The sequence below is a fragment of the Takifugu flavidus genome, chromosome 17, assembly GCF_003711565.1.
Source record: "Takifugu flavidus isolate HTHZ2018 chromosome 17, ASM371156v2, whole genome shotgun sequence".
NCBI classification, from domain to species: Eukaryota; Metazoa; Chordata; class Actinopteri; order Tetraodontiformes; family Tetraodontidae; genus Takifugu; species Takifugu flavidus.
The window spans coordinates 5,366,878-5,393,257 of NC_079536.1; positions in this window are offsets into that span (position 1 = coordinate 5,366,878).

A 26,380-nucleotide genomic window follows, 5' to 3' on the forward strand; every position below is an offset into this window, starting at 1 on the left:
CGCCACCGCATTTAGAGAAGAAATGTTCAGTTTTCAATGCTCCCATTCATTCGTCTAACAACAAGCGCTATGTTTGGGCTGCCCTGGCTGCTCGCGGCATGCCTGCGTGCTCTTACTGCTTCTTCGTGTCTTTGGCTTCAGGGGAAGAAACCAACACCAGCAGTTTGTGTGTTGTGTGCTTGGCGACGTCGCAGGGCCGTCTGACTAATGCACGCCGGATTGTCTCTCCCAGGACGGCCATGTTTTATTCATCAGCCTATTGTGTTGTAGACTTCCCTCTGACATAATATTATTGATCCCCTCAAAGGGGATCAAAAGAATTGAATCACTTATGGAAACAACACATCTACCTTTATAGGGTGTTTTTAAGGGGAGTTGGAAGTTTACTATCAAATATTGTGCTGTTTTTCTTCGCTGCGGAAGTCAATTAATGATTTGACGACCGGAGAGCCTTTATTGTTATTATTAGTTTGTTATGTTGCTATTATAGCTCATTAGTTAAGGGGCAGAAAATAAACCAGCGGAATTGTCAAAAAACCTCTTTTTGTGATTAAAGGATTAGGGACTTGAATTTTAATAGGAAAATAGCTATTTCTTTTTTCTTTTCTTTATTTTTAGAAATGAATAGGAAAACGCACAAGTTTTAGGCATTTCAAAAGATGGTGAATTTACAATTCTCTAGAATTTAGACACAACTCATTGTGGGTCTGGCTCTGGTAGCGGCACCTGGAGGATAGCTACATTAGATCAATTATTACACTCTCCCAACTGTGAAGATCGCTCGCTGCGCAGCGACAACGTTCACAAGGATCCGTCAAACAAAGGAGGGAAGAAAACAGAGCGTGTGAGCCAGGTGTTGAAAAGATCTAACAGCCGAAGACACAGGTCTGGTTCCGCCAGCCGTTAATTCACACGGCTGAGTTCCATCCCGCTCTGAACGCAGCAGTTAGCCTCTATCTTCATCTTCGACTTTGCCACAAAGACTCCTAAGCTGCCGTCAAGCTTCGCTTGCTAGCCGTGAAAGTGTTGGAGGCAGGTCTCGGAGAATTTAAAGCTCTCCGCGCCTCTTCTGCTAGCTCCCAGAAATCAATAGGTGCCGACCTATACGATCTATAAGATATGGTCTGTGCGCGGAGATAGCGCCACACAACAGAAACGAAACTGCTCATCTGCTTATTTTCCTCTGACTGTAGCACTTCCTCTTTGAGGTGTTTACATGCAGCACACGTGCTTTAAAAGAAAGCCGAGCGCGCACATGCAGACCTGGTGTGATCCTCAGTAGCGTGAGCGTGCGAGGCGGCCAAGAAACTAGCTGATCATCTGTTAAACACATGTGTGACGGGGCTGCCTGTGGGAAATTTGAGGCTGATTTTAATTTGACAGAGAAAATGGTGTTTTGGGGTCGTTTTTCTTTTTTTTTTTCTTGAATGGGAGTCGAGGCGGCATCAGCACACGTTGGCCGTGTCACACTCTCTCTGAGTCAGGGAGAAGGAAACCACTCGTAGCCGCGCTTCCCGTCACAAATACAGAACTTCCTCTTTGTCCGTGTACTCTTTGTCTGTTGAGAAAAATTCAAAGCGTACAGTTCATCACAATGGTTGAATAGGTGCTGCTGGGAGTGGGAAAAACAGATACAATTCCAGCCCCAGCAAAGAACAATAGTCATTAAGACCTTTAAACTTGTCACCCCAAACCTTTAAAAAAGCCCCGATGCTTCTAGACAGTAAGTTTAATACATTTAATTATTTGTTTTCTCATTAATTTTGCAGTTAGGACGGAAGATGGGAGCATGGAGATTACGCAACAGTTGGTTTGTTTATGGTATTTACACAACACAACTGAGCCGGGTGGTTTTGGATAACTAACTAGTGTTCCTCAAACAGCAGAGCTGTCACAGTAGGGACCGAGACTTGTCCTGTTTTTATTGCGTGAACTCGTCGTTGGCAACACTTCATAACATTGTAATAACAGCAGCATCTCCCTGTTATGGTTTGCGTCAGCAAATGTGGTCATAGCAAGAAGCTCCTGGCTGACTCAACAACCCAAAACCCATTTACCATCAATGTTTTCAGGTGTTTTTATTACTGGGAATTTACTTACCTGGGGGAGGTTCTTCCTGGTAATTATTCTGGCTTGCGCTGCAAACTTCCGGAAGGTGATTTCAGATCAGCTTGTTGAGTTATTGGAGGATTTTCTTTTTAATTTATCAGAATCCTCATTAGTTTTTGAAGAAATAAAACACAGCGTGGTAGCTGGGGGTTGAGGCGAAGTTTGTTCAAGTGTCAAAATCCTGCTACACGCGTAGCAATGCAGCTATATCACACCTCTAATCCATCCAGGAATGCCGTTGCCACCAGGACTCTCAAAAGTGATATTTCCAATTCCACTGATGCCAAGCTGAATTCAGGTGTGAAGCCACGGCGCTGTTGCCTTCCTGCCTGTCTTGTCTAATATGTTAGCGCACTTTTCTGATGTGACAGATTTTAAAAGGGTTTTTGCACCAACCAGCAGCTCCAGTGTTGTCACGTATGAAGGCGCTTCACATTTCGTTTTTGCCTAAATCTCAAGTTTCTGGCCTGGCTGCTCTTGGGGGGGGGGTTCTAACGAGTGGCATTTTTCTACTCGGATGGGGGATGAAGGACAATACGGCACTGGCAATAGTGGGGGAACGACAGGAAGAAGCGGGTGGGGGTGGGGACGCGCAGCCCCTGACGCTGCTGGAATCAGAATCTCAGCATGCTGCTGTTACCACGGCTACAGTGACATGCAGGCCAACCGCAGGTGCCAGACTGACAACAGCGAGGGCCAATTAGAGACCCTGGGTGAGGGGAGATAATGAAATTTATCCCCGGACCTATGTGGGTTAACTAAATAAGTCCACAGTTGTTTAACAATGATTTGATTGTGTGGCCGGAAACCCCTTAAAGACCCCGGGACAGCCTTTATTGATTGATAGACCGAGAAGACTTTTGACCCTCATATTGTTTTATATAAACACTTCTTCCATTTCATAAGTCATCATTGATTCGCAGGCATCAGCCCACATTTCCTTCCTATAACGGTTGCTGTGGTCTGCCCAGGCTATTTTCACTCACTCTCTCTCTCTCTCACACACACACACACGCACGCACGCACGCACGCATGCACACACACACACACACACACACACACACACACACACACACACCCACAGGGTCAACCTCCGGGCTAGCCTGAGCAGAATGGCCTCAGAATGTGAGAAAGGGACAAGCAGCCGTGTTTACCGAACACTACTGTCCACACATCCGTTCCCACAATGGCCCCATTGAGGGTGGGCCCAGGTTAAAGCCTATTTAAAAGGCTTGTTTAACACTAAGAAGAGGGGCCGCATACCCAAACTGTAGGGAAGGGGTACATAAGGGGTGGGGAGAGGGATTCACAGCAGGCCCCCCTGACCCCCCTTTGCTATTTCTTCAAAGCTTAGCCCTGTTTTGCTGACGATTCCCTTTACACCCCCCCCCTTTTCATTCACACATAAGTTCTGCTTTTTTAAAAACATGTTTTCTTGCATTTTTTTCCTCCCCGTACATGTGAGCGGGTACGTGCCACAGTCCAAGTTCACAGGAGGACAGGGGCCAACGGGAAGGGAGCGGAGGAAGAAAAAGGGTGGGAGTCGCTGTAAAAGTAGTTTCAAGAGGGGAAAAGCAGGATGGATGGGCAGAGGGGAGGAAAGAGAGAGCAAAAGGACAGCGAGGGAATATTTTTTCCCTCTGCTCGCCTTCCTTTCTTTTCTCCTCGTGTGAAGGACAAGCCTGGCGGGGCTGCGGTCTGGCCCAGCGATTGTGTACGGCGCCTCGCGGTGCCTCACACAGGAACCCCATTAATCACTGGAGCAGGTCTCTCACTCCTGGACACAAAGACCTCACACACACACACTCACGCACACACACACACACACACCCCACATGCCAGCACACAAACAGAATGAGTACTTGCATGTTTGCCCGTGCGTGTAAAGCGGCGAGGAAAAACAAAACGCAAAAGGAGAGGATGGAGATTCCTGAGCGCTTTTTCGCAGAAGTACACGTAATTATTTCTAAAATGCTTTGGCAGCGCGCAGCAGAGAGGGCTGAGAGGAGGATGCCAAACGCTTTGGAGTCGCACCAACAGAGCAGTCTTGAATCAGTTTAGCGTTCGGTTCCTGCTGCACAGTTCAGAAGCAAGAATTAGGTGGAATTTCAGGCCTATTTAACAGCGCAAACAAGCGACACCGGCGTTGGGGAAACGCTCGATCTGGGCGCAACAGCGTGCAGGAGGTGCACGTTTTCCCCTATAAGTCAAGCAGGCGGTGTTTTCCAGGTCATTTGGTGGAGAAATCCCTTCAGCAATTCTATTTTCATCGGCTGCCTCAAGCGCGAGTCCATGTGTGCACAGTGCATCTATAGTGGGAGCTGGAGAAAGGACGCCACTGAGGTCATCCCCTATATTAGGATTACAGGCTCCTCTTACCCACCGCCCCTGCACTGCAAAAACAAATACCACCCACATGGGATTTGTCAACAAAATACCGTAATCTTGGTTCTTGCCGTATGACCTGGTCATTTTTGACTGGAACCTGAACTTGCTCGCCATGATACAGCAACACACTCATCAGCAAGTCAGCGCCCTCATTTTCCTGATGGTCCGACTGCCTGAACAGCCGCAGAAATGGTTCTTTCCGGCCTGCGAAGGCGGCGTTATTTACCGCTGCGCATCCGCAAACAGAAAACAACGTCCGGGAAATTGGATCGATCGATTGATGGGGCAATCTGCAGGTGAAGGAGGGGGGAGGAGGAGTAGTGTGGAGTTATCTGGCACATGAAAGGAAAACAGCCAGTATAGGCGAGACACCCCCCCCGCCCCCCAAGACTAATCCCAGCCCCAGCCGCTGTAATTTACTGCCCCATCTGTAACTAGCCATCAACAGGGAGGAGATGAGGAAGAGCAGGGGAACGGCGGCGACCAGACGCAGGCGGAGGGTCAGTGGCTATATGAGGCACATAAACCCCCGTGTAATGAGCAATATTTGTGTACCAGGAGGAAGGTCATGTGGCCGACAGGGAGAGGGAGTCAGACGCCACTGGGCTCTGTTTGACAGCGGCGCCGCCGAACGCGTCAAATTCATTTGTTCCATCGATTTACAAATTTCAGCCAGTCACTTCTTAAGATTTTACAATGCGGCATTTATTCATTTATCAATGTTTTATCTCCATTTACTTAGTTAATCTCGCCAAGATAATAGAGTTAACGACGGTGCACTGTTTAATTCAATGAGCACAATTGTTATTAATCATGTCTTAGTGTTTTTTTTTAGACATGAATGAAATAATTTATCGAGGATAATTGGAATTATTCTTTTTTATTCAGTGTTACTAAGTCAGCCAGCTCATCTATAATCCATTAGGATAACAAATATTTTAGGAGTCTGGTTTCATCATTTGTAATATTCATAAATTGCTCTTTTTGCCAATTCTCCTACTGTTTTATGGCTCATTAAGGCCCTTTTTAGTAACTTTAGCCAAACAAATGTTCCATTCATTACCTCCTCCCCCAGTTGCTGATTCACAAGAAAGAACAGATTTGAGATTATTTCACTTATTTCTACTACTGGTTCACCCCCACGCTGCCGATCAGCTGACACCGGCTTGCGTAAACACACTGAAGGAGTGCTTGTTTCCTGTCTGCAGACAGGCTGCGTCCCTGTGATGAGATTAAGGGAGCAGATCCTGCCTGTTTGAGATTGGATGCGCATTGTTGCCGCCGTAATCATCTGTTCCCACATGACCTCACATTGCAGCGGTTCCCGCTCTATAGATGGACCCCCGCGCCTGTCGTGCACTCCTGATGTTGTTTATGGGACGCGCAGTGACAGCGAGTGTTTCATAATGACTAAACACTGAGAGAGACAGGTGGATGCACACACACACGCACACACACACACACACACACAAACACAAACACCCATCCCCAGGTGCTGTTAATCATCTCAACAACGTACCACTCCCATCTAAAGCACAATGGATGCATATGCATGCGCCTGCAGTCGGCTGTGACCCTATCAGCACCCTTATCAACAGTCATTATGGAAACGACTGTGATACCGCTGCTGACAAGTGTCTCTTTTGGGGTGAGAAAGTGTGTTTGGGTGAGAACCGTGAAGGCCCAGTGATTTGTATCGCCATGCTAACGGTGCTCTGATGGCCTAATTCATTAAATTGCACCTATTTGCAGCCTTTATTGCTTCCCGGAGAATCAGGTGAGCTTTGGAGGCGTTGATGGATTCTGACACTTCACTATTAGCATGTCAGCAAATAATCACAAGTAGCAGCACAGTAGGAGTAGCTAATGTAACAAGGATCATTAGCATCAAAGCGTGTCCAGTAAATATTTTATAATCTAATTATAGGCAGTTCCTCAGAATAAAATGTTCTTTTAATTCAGCGACCACAGTTACCCGAATACCGGCTGATTAATCTGGCCCGAAATGATTTGGTGGTTTACAGGACATTTTTGTTTCTAGAAGAAACAGGCTCCTGACCCACATCCAGCTTGTAAAATTCATCAACAGTGGCTTTAGATAAGAGAAGGTATTACAGAAAAACATGTTTCCTCTCTGCCTGATTAATGCATCAGTGGCAGATGCTGGGGGGATTAGGTCTAGATTAGTATCCTTCCACCGACTCTTTTTGCCACATTGCCTTTCCAATGGTCCTTTTAAAGAAACAAACAGGATCGGCTTTGCCTGTTTACCATTTTTGCTCGACATTTGTTGTTTTTGCCTCCATCACGTCTGTCTGGTGGACCCAGTCAGGTACTGTTAAACAGTCGCCGTGGTTGGTTTCACTTCACCTCTCCGCCTTTATCAGACATGTTTTCGAGTGCGCCTCATTATTTCACACTTATATGACTCAGCGGTTGCGCCAAGGCGGCCTGAGCTTCACTGATGGAGCGCCCACGGGTCTCTTTAGCCGCCCAGGGATAAAGCCATCAGCAGCAGGGGCGCTCCTCCATTGTTAAGAGAACACCCGGACCCAGATGAAGTGCATGTAAGCGGCATAAAGGGACCAGGGTGTGTCCCTTCCTCTCGAAACCAAAGCGACGCCTTTTTCCTCAGTGGTGCCTGAAACTGCATTCACAAGCAGATGTCCGCCGACGGGGCCTGCCTGATAATGACGACGGATTAAATCACCCGATTCCCACACCAGCAGCCCACTGTTTGTCTTCCCTCTTAAGCCACAATTTATGGGCTCTGCAGAGCCGAGATAGATCCACTATAGGAGTATAAGCCTCAAAGGAATAAAGAGGGGCGCTAATCGGTGAGGAATGATTCCAATTCAGGGCAGTGATTTGGGATTATAAAGATGCAAATTTGCGGAGCTGTGCTGGAATGATTTCTGGTTGATGAGACGAACTGGCGAATAGATGACGGGTTCATCTGGCATGCACATGTGCGATGCTTGATTCATAATGCTGGAACAAACACATGACAGTAACCAAGTTATGGCTCCGTCGCAGGAAAATGAGAAATTGACACCATAATCTGGTTTGAAGCTACATGCTTCAGCACAATAGCTTAATTCGAGAGGGATGGGGGGGTAGATTAGCTGTGTAAATAGGGAGAAGCAATCATGTCAGATGTCCAATCCGACCAGGATCAAGATCTAAAATAACGCCAACGAGACAATATTTCTCCACGAGCGTACACTTTTCATTTGATAGAATGAAATGAGAGTGGTGGACCTGTCAATCAGAAAAATGATAATCAATAAATAATAACATTAGTTTTTTCTGATACATCCAATCATTCCAAGTAGTAAAAGAATGATCACATTTGCACATTCAGCATGTTTTATAGGTATTTGTTTCCTAAACAATACACATTTTCCAGTTTATTGCTTTCATTGTTGAAATTATTACGTTTTGATTTTTCCTCTTTTCAACTTTTTGTTTAGAAATTACCCCTGTTTTTCAATCACCAACTATCCCTGCCCACTCCTGCCTCCTCTCCATATAATTCCAGCCCCGAACAACCCTCAGCGGCGTGCAATAACACGCAAACAGCAAATATGTGTCCTGACAAAAGTGGTAATTTGGTGATACCAAACTGGCTAAGCTGCGGATTGGCACGAAACCAGCGGGTTGCGAGCTTTTCGTGAGGTCACAACAGCAGCCGTCAAATTAGGAAAAGAGTGAGCGGTCATCAGATAAACCGTCGCTGACGTTTTTCCAGCTCTTCAAGGGCTCAAAAACAAGAAGGGTTTCGTTTAACGTCCCCGAAAACCCCTGAAATTATACATCAAATAAAGAGTGGCCATGCTTGAAGGATGCAGGTCAGTTTGGAGAGGTTCTGGCGGTCATTGGTCCCACTTCAATCCTTTGAAAGTGGCGGCGAAGAAACACATCAGGTTAAATAAGAATGCTTTAAAAAGGAGACAAAAACCTGACCCAACTGTGCAGTGATTTTAAAGCAATTTCCCTGTTCTTATTTAAAATAAAGACATTTTCCCGCAGCATACAAACACACTTCTGACAACACACACGCCACTTATTTCCAAATGGATAATTTGTGTAAACCTGGCAGGCCGTCATGGCTGCATGTTGTAGCCCGACCGACTGCTGCAGCTCTGCAGATCACCCAAAATAAAACTGGGTGTTTATCATTTAGGGAGAATGGAGCCGGCTGGCAGCGGAGCAGCAAAGCAACAATTACAGAACTGTTCTCTGCGGCTCGCGGAGCGGCAGACAAGAGGAGGTGGCTGTTTTCATTTGGTCGTGTTTGCTCGGCCGCGGTGTACTAATCAACCGGTCTTACTGCAAAAGCACTCCGCCGAGAGTTGACAGCAGGTCACGTGCTCCACCTCCGTCTATTCCATTACAGTTTGCTACTCTGCTGGTTTCCACAGATATTCTCCCTCTGCGTCAACACGAGAGGCGACACGTTCTACGGTGGCCTGAGTGACGAGGAAAGTGCCCCAACAATCCCTGCCTTTGTTTGCAGTAAACTACCGCGCTCACCTGTGACTGCAGCAGCACTGGCAGCTATCCAAGGCTAGCAGTGTGTGCTTGTGTGTGTACTTTGGGCAACTAAGTGTACAGAAGACAAAGAGAGGGCCAGTCGGGCGCCTGTGCATTGGTTTGCCTGTTTCCACACAGTCTGGGCCCCAGTGGAGGATTTGCAGGCCAGATAGGATTAAGCCTCCCTCTCTTTACACAACAGTGATGAGGATAAGGAGTCTGCAGAGCTCAGGAGACTCTAAAGTCCCTCTAATACACAGCAGCCAAACACACAGATGAGCACCTTGAAGAGCTGAGCTCTCCTCGTCCAAGTTCGGTTATTGATGCTCAGTCGCTGTGCGACCGGTCAATTATGCCAGCAGTTAGCATAGCCTGGTGGAAAATTTGCTAACTGCTACAAACATCAGCTAATCTCCTGTGTATCCGTAAACCCCCATCAATAATGTTTCAAAGACGACCTAATCACATTAAGACAAACCACTTGCAGCAAATTTCCATGTACAACTTCGCTCTGAGCCCTGAAAAGCGCTCTGAGGTCACAGAGAGGTGAACGTAGCATTGCTCATCAGATGGCTCGTCTGGTCACCTTTGAACCGGTCCGTGCCTGGCAGGGTTCGCTTCACCGGGCCAGGGTCAGGGTCAAATTCCCAAAACTGCCTTTGGAGATCTGTCTTTCTCATCTTCCCTCCTCCTCTGCTACATCATTCAGAGCAGAAAGACCTTCTACAAACACAGCAAGAAGGAATATACAATATAGATTTATATTTCCAAATCATGCTAAACAAGCCAGAGTTATGTGACCTTTCCACCACTTTTGTGTCCATTTGTCTTTGTTTCCTGCAGTTATGGGAACTTCCTGTCACACTGGCACTGGAAATGGGCATTAAACTCATCATCAGAAAGTGTCATTTACGTGTAAATGACTGGAATGATGTGTAATTACTGCTAAAGGGTTCACTCAATGGTCTGAAAGCCAGAAAAAAAGGGGAGGGGGGGTCCCACTCAATGCCAAATCCCAAATTTCATGGCACCAAATTACTTGGTAGGGGCAGAGTGCTGATGCATAGAATTCTTATTGATTCAGATGTGAGGAGACGGTCACGCAGCCAAAGAGGCAGCGCAGCATCCCCGGTCTGTTGTGGTGTAGATTATAAAAATAAGCCAATATGGACGTTATTAACGACTGTGTGGGGTAAGTTTTCCATGAGGGAGGTGGGAACTGACGAGTATATTAGCTGAGAAGAATCGAAAGGCTCGGACCACAATGGCAGCCGGTAAAAGAGAGCGACGAATCTCGGAATCTCGACTCCTCAGACCATTTTGCCTTCTTTTTTCAGTGGGTTGGGGGGGTGGGGGGGTGAGCAGGTCTGCATGTCCAAGCTATCGCTGTGAGGTCACGTCACGGTCAGGGGTGTTTACTGATGGAACTATATGATCCCAAAACAGTGAGGAGCGAGAGAGACCTGAAAGTGCGAGCTCATTAAAACGCTGCAGCTGCAGAAGGGAGGCGAATTAGCAGAGGAGGAGGGTAGCGGGGTGTGTGTATGTGTGGGGGGGGGTGGAGGGGGGAGAAAAGGGAGGCTACTTTCACTGTCATTTTTCTGCTTGGCTCACAGTGTGCAGACCTGTCGACGGAGGAGGGGAGGGAGGGAGGGGGGGTTGGGTTCGGGGGGGGGGGGGGGGGTCAGCTGTATTTAGCAGGACGAGCTTCCTGTGCGTGGGCCTCATTGGCGCCGAGTGGGGGAAGGAATCCACAATCCAACTTGCTGTCTCCACAAAACACCCCTCACTACAACACACACACACACACACACACACACACTCTGGCACCAATCCCGCACTCAATTTCCTGACTGGGAGTCAGAGAGGAGGGGGGAAAAAAAGGGAAAGAAAAGCAACTTCTGAAGGTGAAAGGCACCGGACAATCATTCGCCGCTGGGATCACGTGCGGGCGGCCATGAGACGAGACATGCGGAGGTTGTTTGAGGGGAAAAAGGGATGGCGAGGAAATTAGATTGAAACCGTCTGAGATGCTCATTGAGGACTTAAATAAAACTTCCTGAGCTCAACCTGTCCTCGAACATTCATTTCCTGTGCAACGGCAAAAAAAAAAGGATCTCAGCTTACGGTGTTGTTTCTGGTTACAGCCTTTATTGATCCCTTTTCCTGAATTATGTGATCCCTGTTCAATCAATAGCAGGAATTCCCTGTGGGCCCACAAATCTCAAAAGCTGCTCACATCAGGTCCGAGTGGACCTTTGCCAATTAAAAAAGGCGGGAATCACCGATAGGTGCAATTTAAAAGCACGTGTTCTCCGACCAGAGAGCAATGAATCATTTGTGTGGCGTTCAGGCCGAAAACTGGCGCCGCCCACTGCGAAAAGAATCAAAAATCGCCGTCGTTTAGTTGATCTGCACTAATGACCACCGTGGATATTTATCTAAATTTCCATCGACTGTTCCGACCTCTTTGCTCCTGCTGGCACCCACAATCTGTGTGTCCAGTCTGCGCCCGTAAATATTTTTCACATTGATTTTGTGTCCTCTGGTGTCACTTAACAAAAATACAGCCTGTAATATAAACACAGAAGCGCATTCCCAGTATATTGTAGCACATAAACACGACAGGGAAGATGAGGCCAAAAATGATAACAGGTGAGGAATCTGTACCAAAATGTCTACGTCACTTGATGGAAGAGCTGATGTGGCTTAAAAACAGGGAGCAATAACCGTGAGACAACATCAGAAACATGTTGTCAAACTTGGTGCAACACAAATGAGGTGCTAGCACTCTCATTAGCCTCTCTCTGAGTTCTCGCCCTTCCAAAACAATCGACAGGCTCGTAATTAAAAAGTTAAGACAGTCAGCGACTCCCCGCTGCAAAACAAAGATTCTTTCGAAGGCACTTTTGGACTTTAGACCCCCGTGCCGGCCGTGTCCTTGCAAACGACTAATTCACGGACATTACAAGACCCAGAGGATGTTGCTAATTACAGGGGACGTGTAAACTGCGCTGAGCCTGGTTACCCCTGAAGGGGTAAGAACACAGAAACATCAGGCCGGGGCTGGTTTTACTGTCGCTGCCAAGACTGAGGAGAGGAGCAGACAGGAAGTCCTAAATCAATCCCACCGACTGACTCACCGAGGGGCGCATGGTAGGACAGAGGCTGTCTTCAATAGGGGGTGGATCTGTCACGATCAATTACAAATCCACAGGGAACAGCCCTAATGAATTCTGATGCCGGCCTTTGTCTCGCTTTGTTTTATTTTTAGGAATTTTCTCCTGCGAGCAGCTCCTTGTTGAAAACGTGGCATATTTGGGGCATTTTGTGAATCTGCCATCAAAATCACACTCGTTCATTCATCAACCCCCCCCCCCACACACACACACACACGCACACACACTTTAGTAATTAATGCTAATTAAGAGTGCTAGCAAACCAAAGTGCAGCAACTGTTTATTGATTGACAACTTCAGTTGAGCTGCCATTTCATTAGCAATGTGTCAAAAACACTATGGAAGGTAAGTTCCATTATAATGGTGATTATTATAATTACATATATAATAATTACATATAATAACCATTAGAATTATAATGGTTCTAACAATCAAGTAAACCTACATCTGCTGCTGCCTTTGTAAAAGAAGGCATTTCTCTGAACAATGGCACTTCCTGAAAACCAAAGGAAGCACTAACTTAATATTGCGTTGGACGTATAGAGAGCGAGGGAGATTTTTGAACTTGAGCTGGTGGAATACGGGAGGTTTTTAAAATAACCGCTCGTTGCAGCGAGCCAACAGGTTGATAACGATCCAGACCTGATCCGGTCTTGTCTGGCTTCCCCCGACAGCACGGCCACTTCTGTCCACACAAAAGCACGACCCTTGTTTGAGGGCACTGTGACGTATTGATTCCTGCAAAACTCTACCCAATGTTCTCAACATATGTAGGTCAATGAGGCTGCAGTCTGGTTCAAGTGCAGCTTCAGACTGATATTTAGGTCACACCCCAATTACGGCGAGGCTGAGAGATGAGCTCTGCAGGGGAAATATCTTTATGGAATGAAGCCATTTCTTTGAATGTTATTTTGGACTCATTCTGAGGCCGAGGCCGGGGGTAAGCTGCGCACAACAAAGCGGCAGCGGCAGCGGCAGCTAGATGACATCTCGGGTGGCTGGGTGTCTGTCTAGCCTCTATGCTAATGCTCTTGGGCCGAGACTTCTCCTGTTATTAGCTCTGACCTTGGATGACAATACTCTTTGCACCATGGCAGCAGATCTGTGGACTCTTGGATGAAATAATTTCTCCATCCCAGTAAGAACCCATAAGATCCAGCAAAGCATTGAAGAATTCATTACGGGGGTCTTGCAAAAGGCGAACGAATGATGCCGACCTGATTTTTAGCCTCGCAGGGAAGCTCTGGGAGAGTAAGCAGGATGAATATAGAGTCAATACCTTCATAGACAAACTCCACATGTGGTCTGCAGCAGATCAGCCCTGAGAGCGACTCTCAGCCAGGGTGGATGGGGGGAAGGGGGGGAAGGGGAGTTGTTTGAAATCCTTTGAATACACAAAAAGAACCGAGGCGGAATTGGTGAGGTGAACAGGCGCCCGCAGGTGCTGGAAATCAAATATGTTGTCGGGAGAACAAGGGTGTCACAGGTTTTGAGATTAGCGTGACAGATTTAGCATGTGGTGACAGGAAGTCCTCGCACTCTAATTTTTCTGCTCTGTGCGTCCCTTTACACGAGCCTGCCGTGATGATGGCAAAGCAGGACCCGACTCCCACGTATGCTGCCGGCAAGACCGTGCTGGTCGGAAAATTAGCAACTTTATGTGTTCAACAAAATCAGACTTGCATCATGTCTGGTGAACAACAATAATGCAACGGTTTGAAATCTCTTAACAGAGAAAAAAATAAGTAGGTTTCCAACAAAAAGTCTGTAAAATTTCCATACTGAAGGGTTATTTCTTTAATTAACACGTGTGGTGTCCATCCTCTAAAATCCCCAGGACTGCTCGCTATACAAACGGAGCAGAACCAGATTTCTTTTTATTGGGACATTTCTGAAAAACAGATTTGCGGAAAGTCCCAGGGATCTGATGAGACCACAGAGGAAGGTTCTGTCAGCCGCTACTTCCAATTTTAACAGCGTGAAACTGGTTGCTCTGGTCACCACGGCAACGTGGACGCACTCAAATGTTTTGTTCGAGACTAAAATCCTCGATCTGAAGCGGACGAGACTGTCCGGACTGAGTTTTCTTAATAAATTAATTTTGAGTGCTTCAAGACGACTGGAGGAGGGAATCAATCAATAACCTTTTGACCTTTTCCTCCCGTGATGTGTAAAACTTCTTCACTTGGACAGCTGGGGGAAGTTCAGTCTGTAAATTTAACTTGAAAACACTCATGCTAGCAAGCTGGGGCCATTGGCAATAAGTGCTCTTGCTTGATTAATATGCTTCTTTTTTGTGTCAGTTTACAATTTTAAAGACATGCTAGCGTGGCGGCTAACATGAATCGGCTTCCACAAGCACCGAAGACAATGAAGCCACGGAACAAGAGTCTAAAGTTTCACCAGCACACCTCTGTGAATTATCACAAGACATTTTACTCACGTTTACTCTTGATTATTTCACAACAGCAAGGGGGTGAAACAGTAATGCGTAGCTATAAACTATCACTGCTGCTCTGTCGTGACTTGTTACAGTGCAGGGAGGGTACGTGCCCAGTCAGGGAAGGGCATGTAGGGAAGGGCCGGGGTCCCACAGAAAAGATTAGGTGGTTTAGCCGGGAAACGTGAGATTCAGTGGTGCGTGAGTTCAGTTTCTGTTGTCAACCTCTTTCTTTTTGAGTCTTCAACAACCCAAAGTCTGCTTTTACTTCTCTCTGATACTCATCAACATCCTCCGGGTTTCATATTTTGACTTAAAATTCAAGATGATATTGAGCTATACCAACAATGAGTGAAAGCAGAAAGTATTTCTCATGAAGTTTCTAGCTCTAAAGGTTTCCCCCCTCTGGCAGAGAAGACGCAAAGGGCGGCGTTCTCGTCGTTATCCCGTAAATTTGCCTCACATTATTGCCGGCATCATGTGGCCGTTCCAGCTGTGATATCAAAGGACACGTCAGGGCGCGACGCACGGAAACCAGAGAACCATCAGATCCCGAGGAAGGGCTTCGGGATGACATCACGTGGATCTGATGAGTGAGGAGCCCGAGGATTTCCAGCGGCTCGTTCTCGATGGAAGCGTGTGTCACTGGCGCGTAATTGCAGGGTTCGAACAGCATCAACACGAGCGCGTGCGTCTGCTCCAGGAGATGAGTCTCACAAACGGAATGTGTGATCTCAGCGTGTAAGTGGAGGGTAAAAACCTTAGGCTGGAAAACACAAGACCAAGCCCTCGAATGTCTACGACGCCACAAAGAGAGGGCGGGGTTTTCCAACAACCATTCTCAGAACCCTGCTGATGCCATGGAAACTTCAAAGAAGACTGAAAACAAGGAGAAGGAAACAGGATCTGTTTTGTTTTCCCCTCGGCCCACTACTAGGTGATTTGGCCGCCGGCCATGGAAAATGAAGCAGAAGTGTACAGTAGGAGGCGTCTCTTGCAGCCGCTGGCCAGATCTTATCGCATGACACCTGGTCCATCAGCGGCACGACTGAGGGCGACGGCTGTAACGGATCAAAGACGCGCTGCTATGCAGACAGCATTAGTCACGAGTCTGCGCTGCAGTCTGTGGCTCCACATGTGCCTACGAGTCCCCCCCCGCCCTCAACTTTAAAAATGTCATTTCTCCTCACGTGTCCACAGCTCTCAAATTACAGTTGCCATGACATCAAAGCCACAACATCCTGAAGTGTTAAAACCCCTGTTTGGTTTTGATTTCACGTTAAATTCATGCTATTAGCATCGGCTCTGTTATGTCAGAATTTACCAGCCAGTTGTGGCTTTCCTGTTCCAAGCACACAGTTCCTCTTGTGCACGTTGTCATTTAAATCAAGCAAGGTTGTCTGAGGGCCGATCTTTGCACATTGGACTTATTGGAGACCCTGTGAGCGAGTGGTCTGTGTGGCTCGTGCATGTCCAGCCAGGAACTATGTAATTATGTGCGAAATCTCCGGTTTCTACAGTCACGTGCAGCCCTTTTCGGGTGCACTGGTAATTTCCAAGATCAAAGCAGGAACTTCTCTGAAGCCTCTGGTAGTGCCAGAGTCTCTCACAGCTCACTTTGTTCTCTGATGACAAGAAAACAGCTTTAAATAGTACAAATATTATAGTATTCCTGATGTCTATCGCTTTTACTGTACATTAAACGCTTGTCACAGTCGATCACTATTACATAGGTAAAAGTTGGCGTATTTATGCGCTGCAACAGTGTGTATAGATGTTGCAGGTGAGGTCTCTATTAAACTTGCTGGCTCAGCATTGTAGCATGTGAGGAAACATGCACATTAGAGGAATAAGCGTTCTAATCCTGGAGGCTAGGAGCTCATAGTAACCACGTAAAGCATGTGTGAATGCTAACACTGGAAGGGTGAGAAAAGGTGCACACACGGTCTCATCTAATTTTGTCATACAGTTTTCTTTCAAAACATTTGCTGTGAGAATGATGAATAATGTTAGTTATTTCCGGAACTGCAGATTAATGCAACCGTAAGGATCACAGAGGTCGCTTGGATTCGCACCTTTTAGTGGCATGACTTTAATGAGCGTGGAAAAAACATTCAGACAATGAGAACAAGTCTCCTGAAATCGCTCTACCTCATGGGGAGAGAGGCTCGCAGCCCCCGCGGCTCCCAGCTGATGCCTTCCCCGCCAAAAGTTCCCAGTATGCAGCTGGGACTACTCTCCTAAAGCTGACTGACAAGTGTTTATTGGAGTACACGATTCCTCCTGTTTACCAGCCGGGGCCTTTAAAGGGCGTAAGCAGGAATATGCAGCCTTGATGCCGCCTGCTGAAGTGCCTTTGTGTACCTGTGTGCTCGCAGAATTGCCATTAGCTCCGCGAATGGAGCTTAATGGAGCCGTTTAAATGCAGCACGGATTGCAAATGAGATATTTTCTGCTGGCTAACGCTACCTGAGAAAACCCCCAGGTGTGTGAACACTGCAGCGTGGCATTCTAGGTAAATCCTGACGGCTGCTGTAATCCAGAAAACTGGTGCCTATTGAAACGTTAGCGTGGATCTTCACACAGTCTGGCAGGGCCAGGACTCACTATAGAGGCAGGAGGATGGATCATCCGTAGATCCTGCACACCTGCCTCTGGCGTGCATGCATTAGCAGGTTAATTATTTTAATTACCTCTACAGCAGCCTCATCTCATACCTTCCTTTAACATCTCACTCCGTCTAAGGTTATGAATATGGAGCTGTAATCGTGATTTACGTCGGGGAGAAGAGGCGCGCAACAAGTGGACAGAGTGTATATTCCTTCTCTTTTACATCAGACCTCTTATCTGATTGCTCCTGCGGTGGCGGAGGGAAGACCACAGGAAGAGCGGTGTAAAGGTGAGCTGGCAGCCAGCAGCCAGGCGCTCTGGCTCAGCCAAAGGTCACTGGAGCGCGGCGCTGCGGTTACGCAATCAGCGATTATGAAGCCTGCTAATGCGTTTTATTGCTCCTCCATGCAGGGAACATGAACCTGCTGGAGGAGTTTTAGAAGATTTTGAGGCAACACTTGTTCTCTCGTGGAGAGAACAAGTTTAAAAAAGTGCAGCTGCGTCACCCGACGACGTCACTGTCGCTGACCTACATCCACCCAGAGATGGGAGAGAAAATAAGCACACCTGCCTCTGTTTAGTTTGATCCTGTAAAAGAAAATCCACTTCCAGCCACTCATTTATCTTAAAACACTGTGAAACTTGATCTTATTCTGATTCATATTGTTTTAATTCCCAAATGCCAACTTAGTTTGTTGCTCCTTAGATGGGTCGTAGAGAGTGTCAACGTTCACTCCTGTGTAGATCCTTGATCACTAGATGTTTCTTCTACTTTTTATCTAAAGGTCAAAATAGATTGGAGCAGCTTCCAGATTTCAGGAAAAAAAAACAGAAAAGAAGAAGCAGCCTGGAGAGCTGGTCATAAGGTCAACCAGCAATAAGGTGAAACCGGAGACTTTTCCTGCAACACATGACAATGGAATTAAAATCCAAAAATCTTCTCAGGGAAAGCAAAATAAAATGGCTTTTAAGGCACCGCGGCACGCCGCGACCCCGTGTCACGCATGTGTTTGGGCAGTCAGAAGCAGAAATTTGTCCCTGGGGATGTTGAAGTTACGCCTGGCATCTATGGGTGGTCTTCTTCACCCCCCCAGGGTGTAACACTTGTGTGACATTCCACACAGAGGTTACCTCGGGGTCTTTCTTCAACGCTGGGGTATCATGAATTTTTTACCCCCCACTGTTTGACAATAGGGAGGTGTTAAAGAAAAATAAGTTATTTTCTGGTTAGGCTGTAAATAGATGACCTGAGGGGGGGTCACGCTTGGGTTGAGTTTCTGTATCAACCAGCGTTTGAGTCTTCCTGAAACTTTTATGCAAATCAGAAGAAAATGTGACACGTCTGATCTGAACAGGGGCAGCCCTCCGTGTGAAATGAAATGTCGACGGGTGTCCAAGGAAACATCCTGTTTTATAGTTTTTTATATTCTTGCCAGAGCAGATGTGGTCGTGGGTCTGCCTGGCAAAGACGCGCACGCTCCCCTTCTCATCCCATGCCAGCGGGCGTTCAAAAACAGCCCTCAAGGAGAGCAGTTCTTAGTTAGAACCCACATTTGTTCCATCGAATGGCAGGAACTTTTAGTCTCCTTCTAACGCGCTCGCTGGCGCCGACCCGTCCTGGCTTCGCCTCCCTGCCTCCGCGGGCCCGTTGGCGCTGGGCGCGAGCCGGCGAGGGTAGGAGCAGCCCCACTTGGCAGGATGGGAGGATGATTCCCGAGCAGTCTGTCAACTTCGCTCCTTAATGCTCTCTCGCCTGCCCCACTGACTGAGTTTTTAATAAATGATGAGACGTGGTATAAATAAACCACAAGGCAGCGCAAGCGCCAAAAGGCAGCGAGAGATACCAAGGTAACGCAGAAGAGCTGATAAATAAGTCAGCAAGGATTCATTTGCATTGCTTGGTTTCTCTCACTGTGGTGGTGTTCGGGCGGAGAGGTGGCGGGTAGACATACGCATGAATTATTCTTGGAACATAAACAGCCGAGTTGTGCAGCACTTCTGTATAATTTCTAAATATAACTCAGAGCGAAAGCTTGGCTTTTTGCTCTTTTAGCTTCTCTTTTTTCTCCCTCTCTCGCTCCTTCCCCACCGACAAGATAAGCCATTTACATCGGCTTTAGTGATTAATTTATACTCGCAAACATGCGGCGGCTGAGAGGACTCCTCGCATCGCAACTACACAACACACAGAAAAGGGGAAATATTAGCACAAGGAAAAAACAACTTTATCAAACTGGCAGCTCTAATAGATTTATGTGTGGGAAGGATTCCAAACAAAATCTCATTTTGCGTGTTCCACACCCCGAGCTGGTAAGAAAAACGGGCCTAATTCAGCCAAACTGGGCTGATTGGGGGGAAAAAATTGGACAAAGCTTAAAAGAGGATGAATCAAGATGCAGTCAGGAAAGGGATGAGAGGTCGTAAATTACATGGTATATGGAGAGCCGGTGTTAGTCAATGGGGCTGGGATGATGAAAAGGATGATGAAAGACAGGGGTGAAACGCTGAAATGAGGTAGGGGCTGTTTAAAATGTCCTCCATTTCATCAAAGTGATTATTGGGGGTACTTAACAGCTTTCATATTAAAATGATTAAGGCCTCTTTGAAAGACTAAGAGCTGGAGTGGCTGAAGTCGGTGGGAGGCCTGGAATAAAAGGTTCTTGTGGTAAGAGAAGAATGAGGCTTAAATACCGTGCACAAGAAGTGCAAAACATCAGTGAGATTTTTTTTTTCTTTTTTGGGGGGAGTTATTTTGTTATTAATACTGGTTTAGTTCACAAAGAACCAGGTGAAGAATAAAAACTGAAAATAGCAATAAAGTGTATAACCATGCATTTAGTTTCTATTAACCGCCCTTTGTTCTTCCGCAGACAGGAACGGGTACTCAGCACATGCTCCATGGACTTTGACCCTGAAGCCAAACAGCAGAAACAGAATAAGCTTCTCACAAAACGAGACAAAGGAAACAACATGACAACTGCTGAAGCGACACCTGCACATAAAAGGAGACCCAGTTTATGCCGCCATCTCATCATGTGACCAGTTCACAGCCTGTCAACCTGTTGTTGAGTGTTTAGTCCTGGATGGAAGAGGTCAAACAGGAAGGATCTGACATTACCAGACTGATGGAAACCAACCTGGCGGAATGATAGACGATGTCATAGTTCACCTCTCACATCACTGTAATCAAGCAGGAACCTCTGTTTGATATTTCCGAGCTTTTCCTCTGGATGCTGACGGTCAGGGCACAGGTGAGGACTGTCCCAGCCTGATCTGGTGTCCTCAGGGGAGCTCATTATTCAATCTGACGGGAACACACACCAGGAACCTGCTCTGCAACTGGTGAATAACTGAAAATAAAAAAAAGCTAGCTGCGGTGTGTATTAGCAAACGCCGCAGGCAGCTAGGGTAGAAATGGCCACGCACGCTTGGCACTAAAAGCAGCAGAGGAGCAAATATTGATCGATTGATTAGCGTCTGAATGTGACTTTGCTCGGATGAATGGTAATGGCGGCGAGCAGATGCCTGGAGAGGCGACGCGCCGCAAAAACAACAGCGGCCCATTTTGTCTGGATTAAGGGCTTGTGTCAAAAAAACCACTGACTTAAGTGAACAGGAGAGGGGCCGTGACCCCTGCCGGGGCCGATCCATTTTGCACTCCAGACTCCAGATTTGCAGACAAGGTCGACCCGGCAAATGCTGTTCAAAGATCACGCCGCCACAGATACTTCAGCGGCCAACGTGTGCAGGGAGACAGCCGGCTAACTTTTACATGTGGGTTTAAATGACACGCTTAACACCTCTCTGCTTTTTCCCCCTCACATTCTGCACAGCTAATGCAGATGCATCTTGCTCCATGCCGACCGCCCCAGTAATGTGTGCATCTACAGAGCAACCTGAAACTAAGAACGAGCTCATCTGACCCACAGGCTTAACCTGTGCACACGGTGCCAACCAGAAAGCTAGAAATTTCCCACCCAGTCGTCAGATCATTGGAAGCAGGACTGAGGCTGTTGAACAACCCCCCCCCCCCCCCCCCCCCCCGCAGCTGATATGCAGTCATAAAACTCTGAGAACCGCAGCTGCACGTTGTCCTCACTTCATACACACACACACACACACACACACACACACGCACACACACACACACACAGACGGACTCCCATGAGAGTCTGCGACAGTCAATCACTCCCAACAACTAGGGCATCTTATCGTCATCCCACCCCCCCATTTGGATGTTCCCTCATCTGGCCTGGCTGGGGAGGGGTCTCGCACTTAAATCACTTTTCACTGACGGCAAACGGGGGCAGCTGATGTTGCTGCATCCTCCAACGTTCATCCAGTTTTCGCAGAAGTACAGTTTCATTTTCTGCTGCTGATTAATAAGCCCATTCGCCCACCCACACCGTGGATTTCAACGTATCTGAAGCATGTGTGAGTTTTTATTCCTCCTTCAACTACCTGCGTTTACCAAATAATGGTGAGATCGTTCTCACACCTGTTCTTTGTCGGTTGATCTGTGATCCAGACTCTGGGTCTCAGCAGAAGTTTTCAGCCAAACTGGAGCCGTTTTTGCCTCTGAAACCAATTCGCTGTCAGCTTTTAGTGGATAGAGGAAATAGGAACGAGGAGGGGGGAACAAAGTGTCTTTACATCTCATCTACGCCGCATTTCCACAGAGAGGCTCGACATTGTCTAGAGGCGTTGCAGAGATCTTCTACCCAGGCTTATTAATTCACTACTCTCATCTCCCCGAGCTGGCTATCATTACAGTCCTATATATAGAGCCACAAAGGGAATTGTGAGGGATGCACACACATTAACATTAATGACTCCAGACTGCTCGTGAGCGCCGTTTCCACACACGTGCTCGCAGAGGAAGAAAGGCTGGTTTTCTTTATGCTGCGACATCCCGGCATCAAGGTGATGCCACGTCTCCCGTTTCGCTCCTAAAGGTGTGTCGGTTGCAGGCGCCACCAACCTAAATGGAGGTCCCTGGGAGAACAGGCTCCTACTGAGTTTGCTAATGAGCGATCGCCAGTGACTCCCCCGGTGGCTGTTGTCAGGGGCCCAGCGCACGGCGGCAGGATTACAGCCTGTTGGTCCTTCCTTGGTAATTCGATCCTGATCTCAGCAGGGGTCTGTCAGCCCATTACATTTTCCACGTCGCGTTAATCAGTATCTGATGTCACGAGTCCGAGGACGTTTCATCCTGCAGGACTCGTCCGGGAGTCAGTACTGGGGCTACTCGAAGTCCTTCCTCCCCTGCAGCACCCCCAGCTGCCCGTCCTCCGGCCTATCATGGGTGGCTCACTAGTGGGGTAACAGATGGCGCCGCATGGGGTGGAGAAGTGGAGGCGGGGGGATGGCGGTGGTGCACACATACTCCTGTCGTCCTGCATGGGCCTGGAGGGTGTTTGCAGCTCAGTGTGGGCGATTGAGTGGGCTTCCACCCAGAAGCAGCAGAATGTGACCCCCACTCTCTCCTGCTCTGCCCTTAGGCCCAAATACGGTCAGCCAGGCATGAAGCAGAGACTAGGCCAGTGCGCGCGCACACACACACACACACACACACATGCAGGAGTGCTGCTGTGGCTGGGTCGATTCTTTCCTGTTTCCCCCCATCGAGGGTCCATTAAGTGTCTTGTGCATGTGTGTTGTCCGTGCATCACATTAACTGACACTGGGATGAATGATTTATTCGGACGGCTTTTCAATTGTCAGAGATGGATGGCGCCAATACGGCTTTTGTCCTTGATGATAAATCAAGCGATTTACCACTCTAAACAAATCTATCCCGCGCCACGCTGCCGCGCGCTCATAGAGCCAGGTGAGAGGAGGGACATCATTAAACAGGCAGAGGAAGGGAGCGTGGCGATGCTCCCCGCCCGGCTCCCCGATATCTTTATGCAAATACGAGCGGGCTGATTTGGGAGCCGGGAGAGGATTAATACCTCTCTCTGCGGACTCGCTCTAACACAGCAGCAGAGGATTGTGGGTCAGCGCTGCGGCCCGGCGGGCATCAGCTGCCATTCTTGAGGTAGGACAGCACGAGGAAGGGAGCGAGCGTGTCTCACACCTGGATACAGGCCACGCAGCCACGTTATTCGATGAAAAACATCCACATGCATTTAGTCATTAATTATTTATTTACACCCTTATGAGCTCAGATAGCACCAAAGCGGCCTGGAAGCACTTGTGTATTTGAATAAATACCCCTTACGTTCATTTCGCCCAGGGAATTCTAAAACAACACGCAGCGATTAACAATTAACAAGGAAATACGGCAGCGATTAATCAAAGTTAAGGGTCTGGCTATCACTTGAGGAGCAATATGATTTAAACATGCAGGCTTTGATTAAATCTGCATCATTCCACAGCGAGGACGCCGCATATTAGACGGTGGGATATTGCAGCCTTGTGAAATAGGCACAATAGGCAGAGCTTGTGCTTTCCTGGAGGCACGTTGTATGCTTTCGCGTCAACCCCACTCACGGCCGCCGCTGACCAAATACGTCATGACATGTGGACAACAAAGAGCTACAAGAACGCCTGACTTGGTGCGTGCGTGCACAATGGACGGCGCCTCAGAAGCGAGTCTGCGCTATCTCCCCGGAACACAAGGCTATTCCCGCGCACGGGGAAGCATTACATATCACACAACACAGCGAAAATCTTTAAGCAGCGTATCCAAAAGGGGAAAGCCCTGTCAAACAGCTCTACTTGACATGAAACGCAGCGCGGGCTGGTGGGATGGAAGGGTTTTTTTTTTCTCTTTTTCTCCCCAGCTAAAGCTTCCTGGTTGAAAATTGAGAGGGTCCAGTCATCAGTATGTTCCAGGCAATTCTTTAAATTAGTGCGAGATTAGGGAAGTGCACGGCGATTAGGCTCATTTGAAGTATCGAGGATCCGTCTGGGCATTGGCAACGGCCGCACTTTAATTAATCTGGTAATGGATGAGAAAAATAAGCGCTCTAATGCACATATCAGCATTTTGCTGAACAGGAGGAAGTGCAGAGGAGATGGAGGGAGGGGGTTTAAAGCAGTCAGAGAGAGTGAAATGGAGCATGTTGCCTACAGAGAAATTAGCAGCCCGATGACTGCACTGCTGTAACATGTTCCAGTAGAGAACGGAGACGGAACAGAGGTTGTGTCGCAGTAGAAATATCCAAACCAGTAACAGATGAGGGTAAACAAAGTGTCTAGTGCCACAGCAGACAGTCACATAACGTTCAGCTCAATTGTCTCTTAGCCGATCTGGGGCCCTCTTGAATAATTGAACTGTGGGAAACGAGCCGTGGAAGAGGTGAAGAGAGGCAGGGTGGCCGCAGGCTCTCATTCTTGGTGGTCAGGCATCCGCCAGCAGGAAAGCCCGTCGCCCAGGACCGGCTCAGGAGTGGACTTCTCTGCCCTAATTAGGCTTATGCCCCTTTAACATTTAATAATGGCCGGATGGCTCTTTAGTCGAATACTTAATCCAAGTCGATGCTGAGGGATTTCCCGAAGATTATCAGGATTATAAGACAAAGGACTGTCCCTTCCTGTTTGAACCCTCCCAATATTTCACAAATGTATGAGCCAGTTTCCTCCCACAAATCAGCTCACACGCGGCTGAGCCACAAAACGCACATTTCAGTTTGTTATTGGAGCTGGTTGGAGTTAAAAAAACAAGCTAAAGAACAGATGCATGCTGCGCCTCATGTGGGAGGACAAATCTGTGCCACCTAGCATAATAAACGGGGGTTCTTCTGAAAAGCCCTTACTGAAAAGCCTAATCGCATATGGGCAGGTCAGCGGGCCATCTGGCGGTTGGCTCGCCGTACCTGAACATCAGCACACCGAAGGCATCCACAGCAACTCAAAAGAAAGAGAAGGAAGGCAGAGAAATGTGAACCTCAAAGGGAGGGATGATGATGAGCAACACATAAATATGGAACCTAGCGAGGCAACGTTTCTGAGCCACTGTCTGTTTACCGTGCCTGGCGTCCGCCCCGCTGGACACGCGGCCCTCGTCTGCATTTGCTCCAAATCAAGTCTGAGGCACAAAAAAAACAGATAATGCTGATGTGGCCTACTTATTTCACCCCCTGCTTTCCCCTGCGTGTAATAAGTAGTGATGGCACGTCCTCTTAAGGGAACCAAACGCTGAGAGGAGGTCAGTGTAAGAGGGGAGATGAGGAAATCTCATCTCATCCCAGGAAAAAAAGAGTCCGAGGCAGAATTAGAGACACAGGGAGGTGTCCTGTGCAAAACACGTATGTGAATCACAGATTATTCCAACCGTAAAAACAAACATTTACATGCCGGTTTACGCTGGCGCCGAGTTCGGAGGATTAGCTCCGGTGCATTTTAAAGCCACTTTTCATTTTTCAGAACGATTTCTGAAGTGAAAGTTACGAAAAGCCCGTTTAAGCTCGCTCAACTGAAAGTAAGTCAGGTCTGAGCTACTTTGTGGGTCATCCTGGCAAATGACCCGCGCTAAGTCAATCAAATGGCTCTGGATAGGACAGCCGCTCTCCGGGCGCAGGATTAGGTCTGACCCGCGCCGCCTGGGTCGCTTACGTAAACGCGGAGCGCCCGGCGTGTGAAACACACATATGCTCCGGGCCTGGCTCCACTGTACCGGTGACCCTGAACTCATCACGGTTGCATTTGAGAGCCTGCGCGCGCCGGCTCCACACCCCTCCCGGCGCCAGCAAAGCATCTTAACTCAAGATGCAGATCTCAGCCAGCAGGTGAACGCCGGAGTAATCAGCCAACCATATGTCCGCCTGTGCCCCGGCTGATTAAGATTTCCTCTCTCTCCCTCTGTGAGTGATGTATGGTTTGATAAATCACACATCCCCCTGTGAAAAATGCTAATGATATGCTAATGCTGGTGACACACTGCCACTAAAGCCTCATACTAAATTCCTGGCTACTATTTTCCAGAATCTGTTGCCCTCGTCCACCCACATGATCCATCTGTGAAGCCGGGTTGGTCGCAGGACCTCCGACAATCCCCTTCGATGACTTTGTGGGTCATGGTTGCATTTCTTTGCTATTTCAGGGCGGGAGGGGAGTCAAATGCAGCAGGACTCGATCTACCTGATCGCATTCGCCGTAATCTCGTACCTCC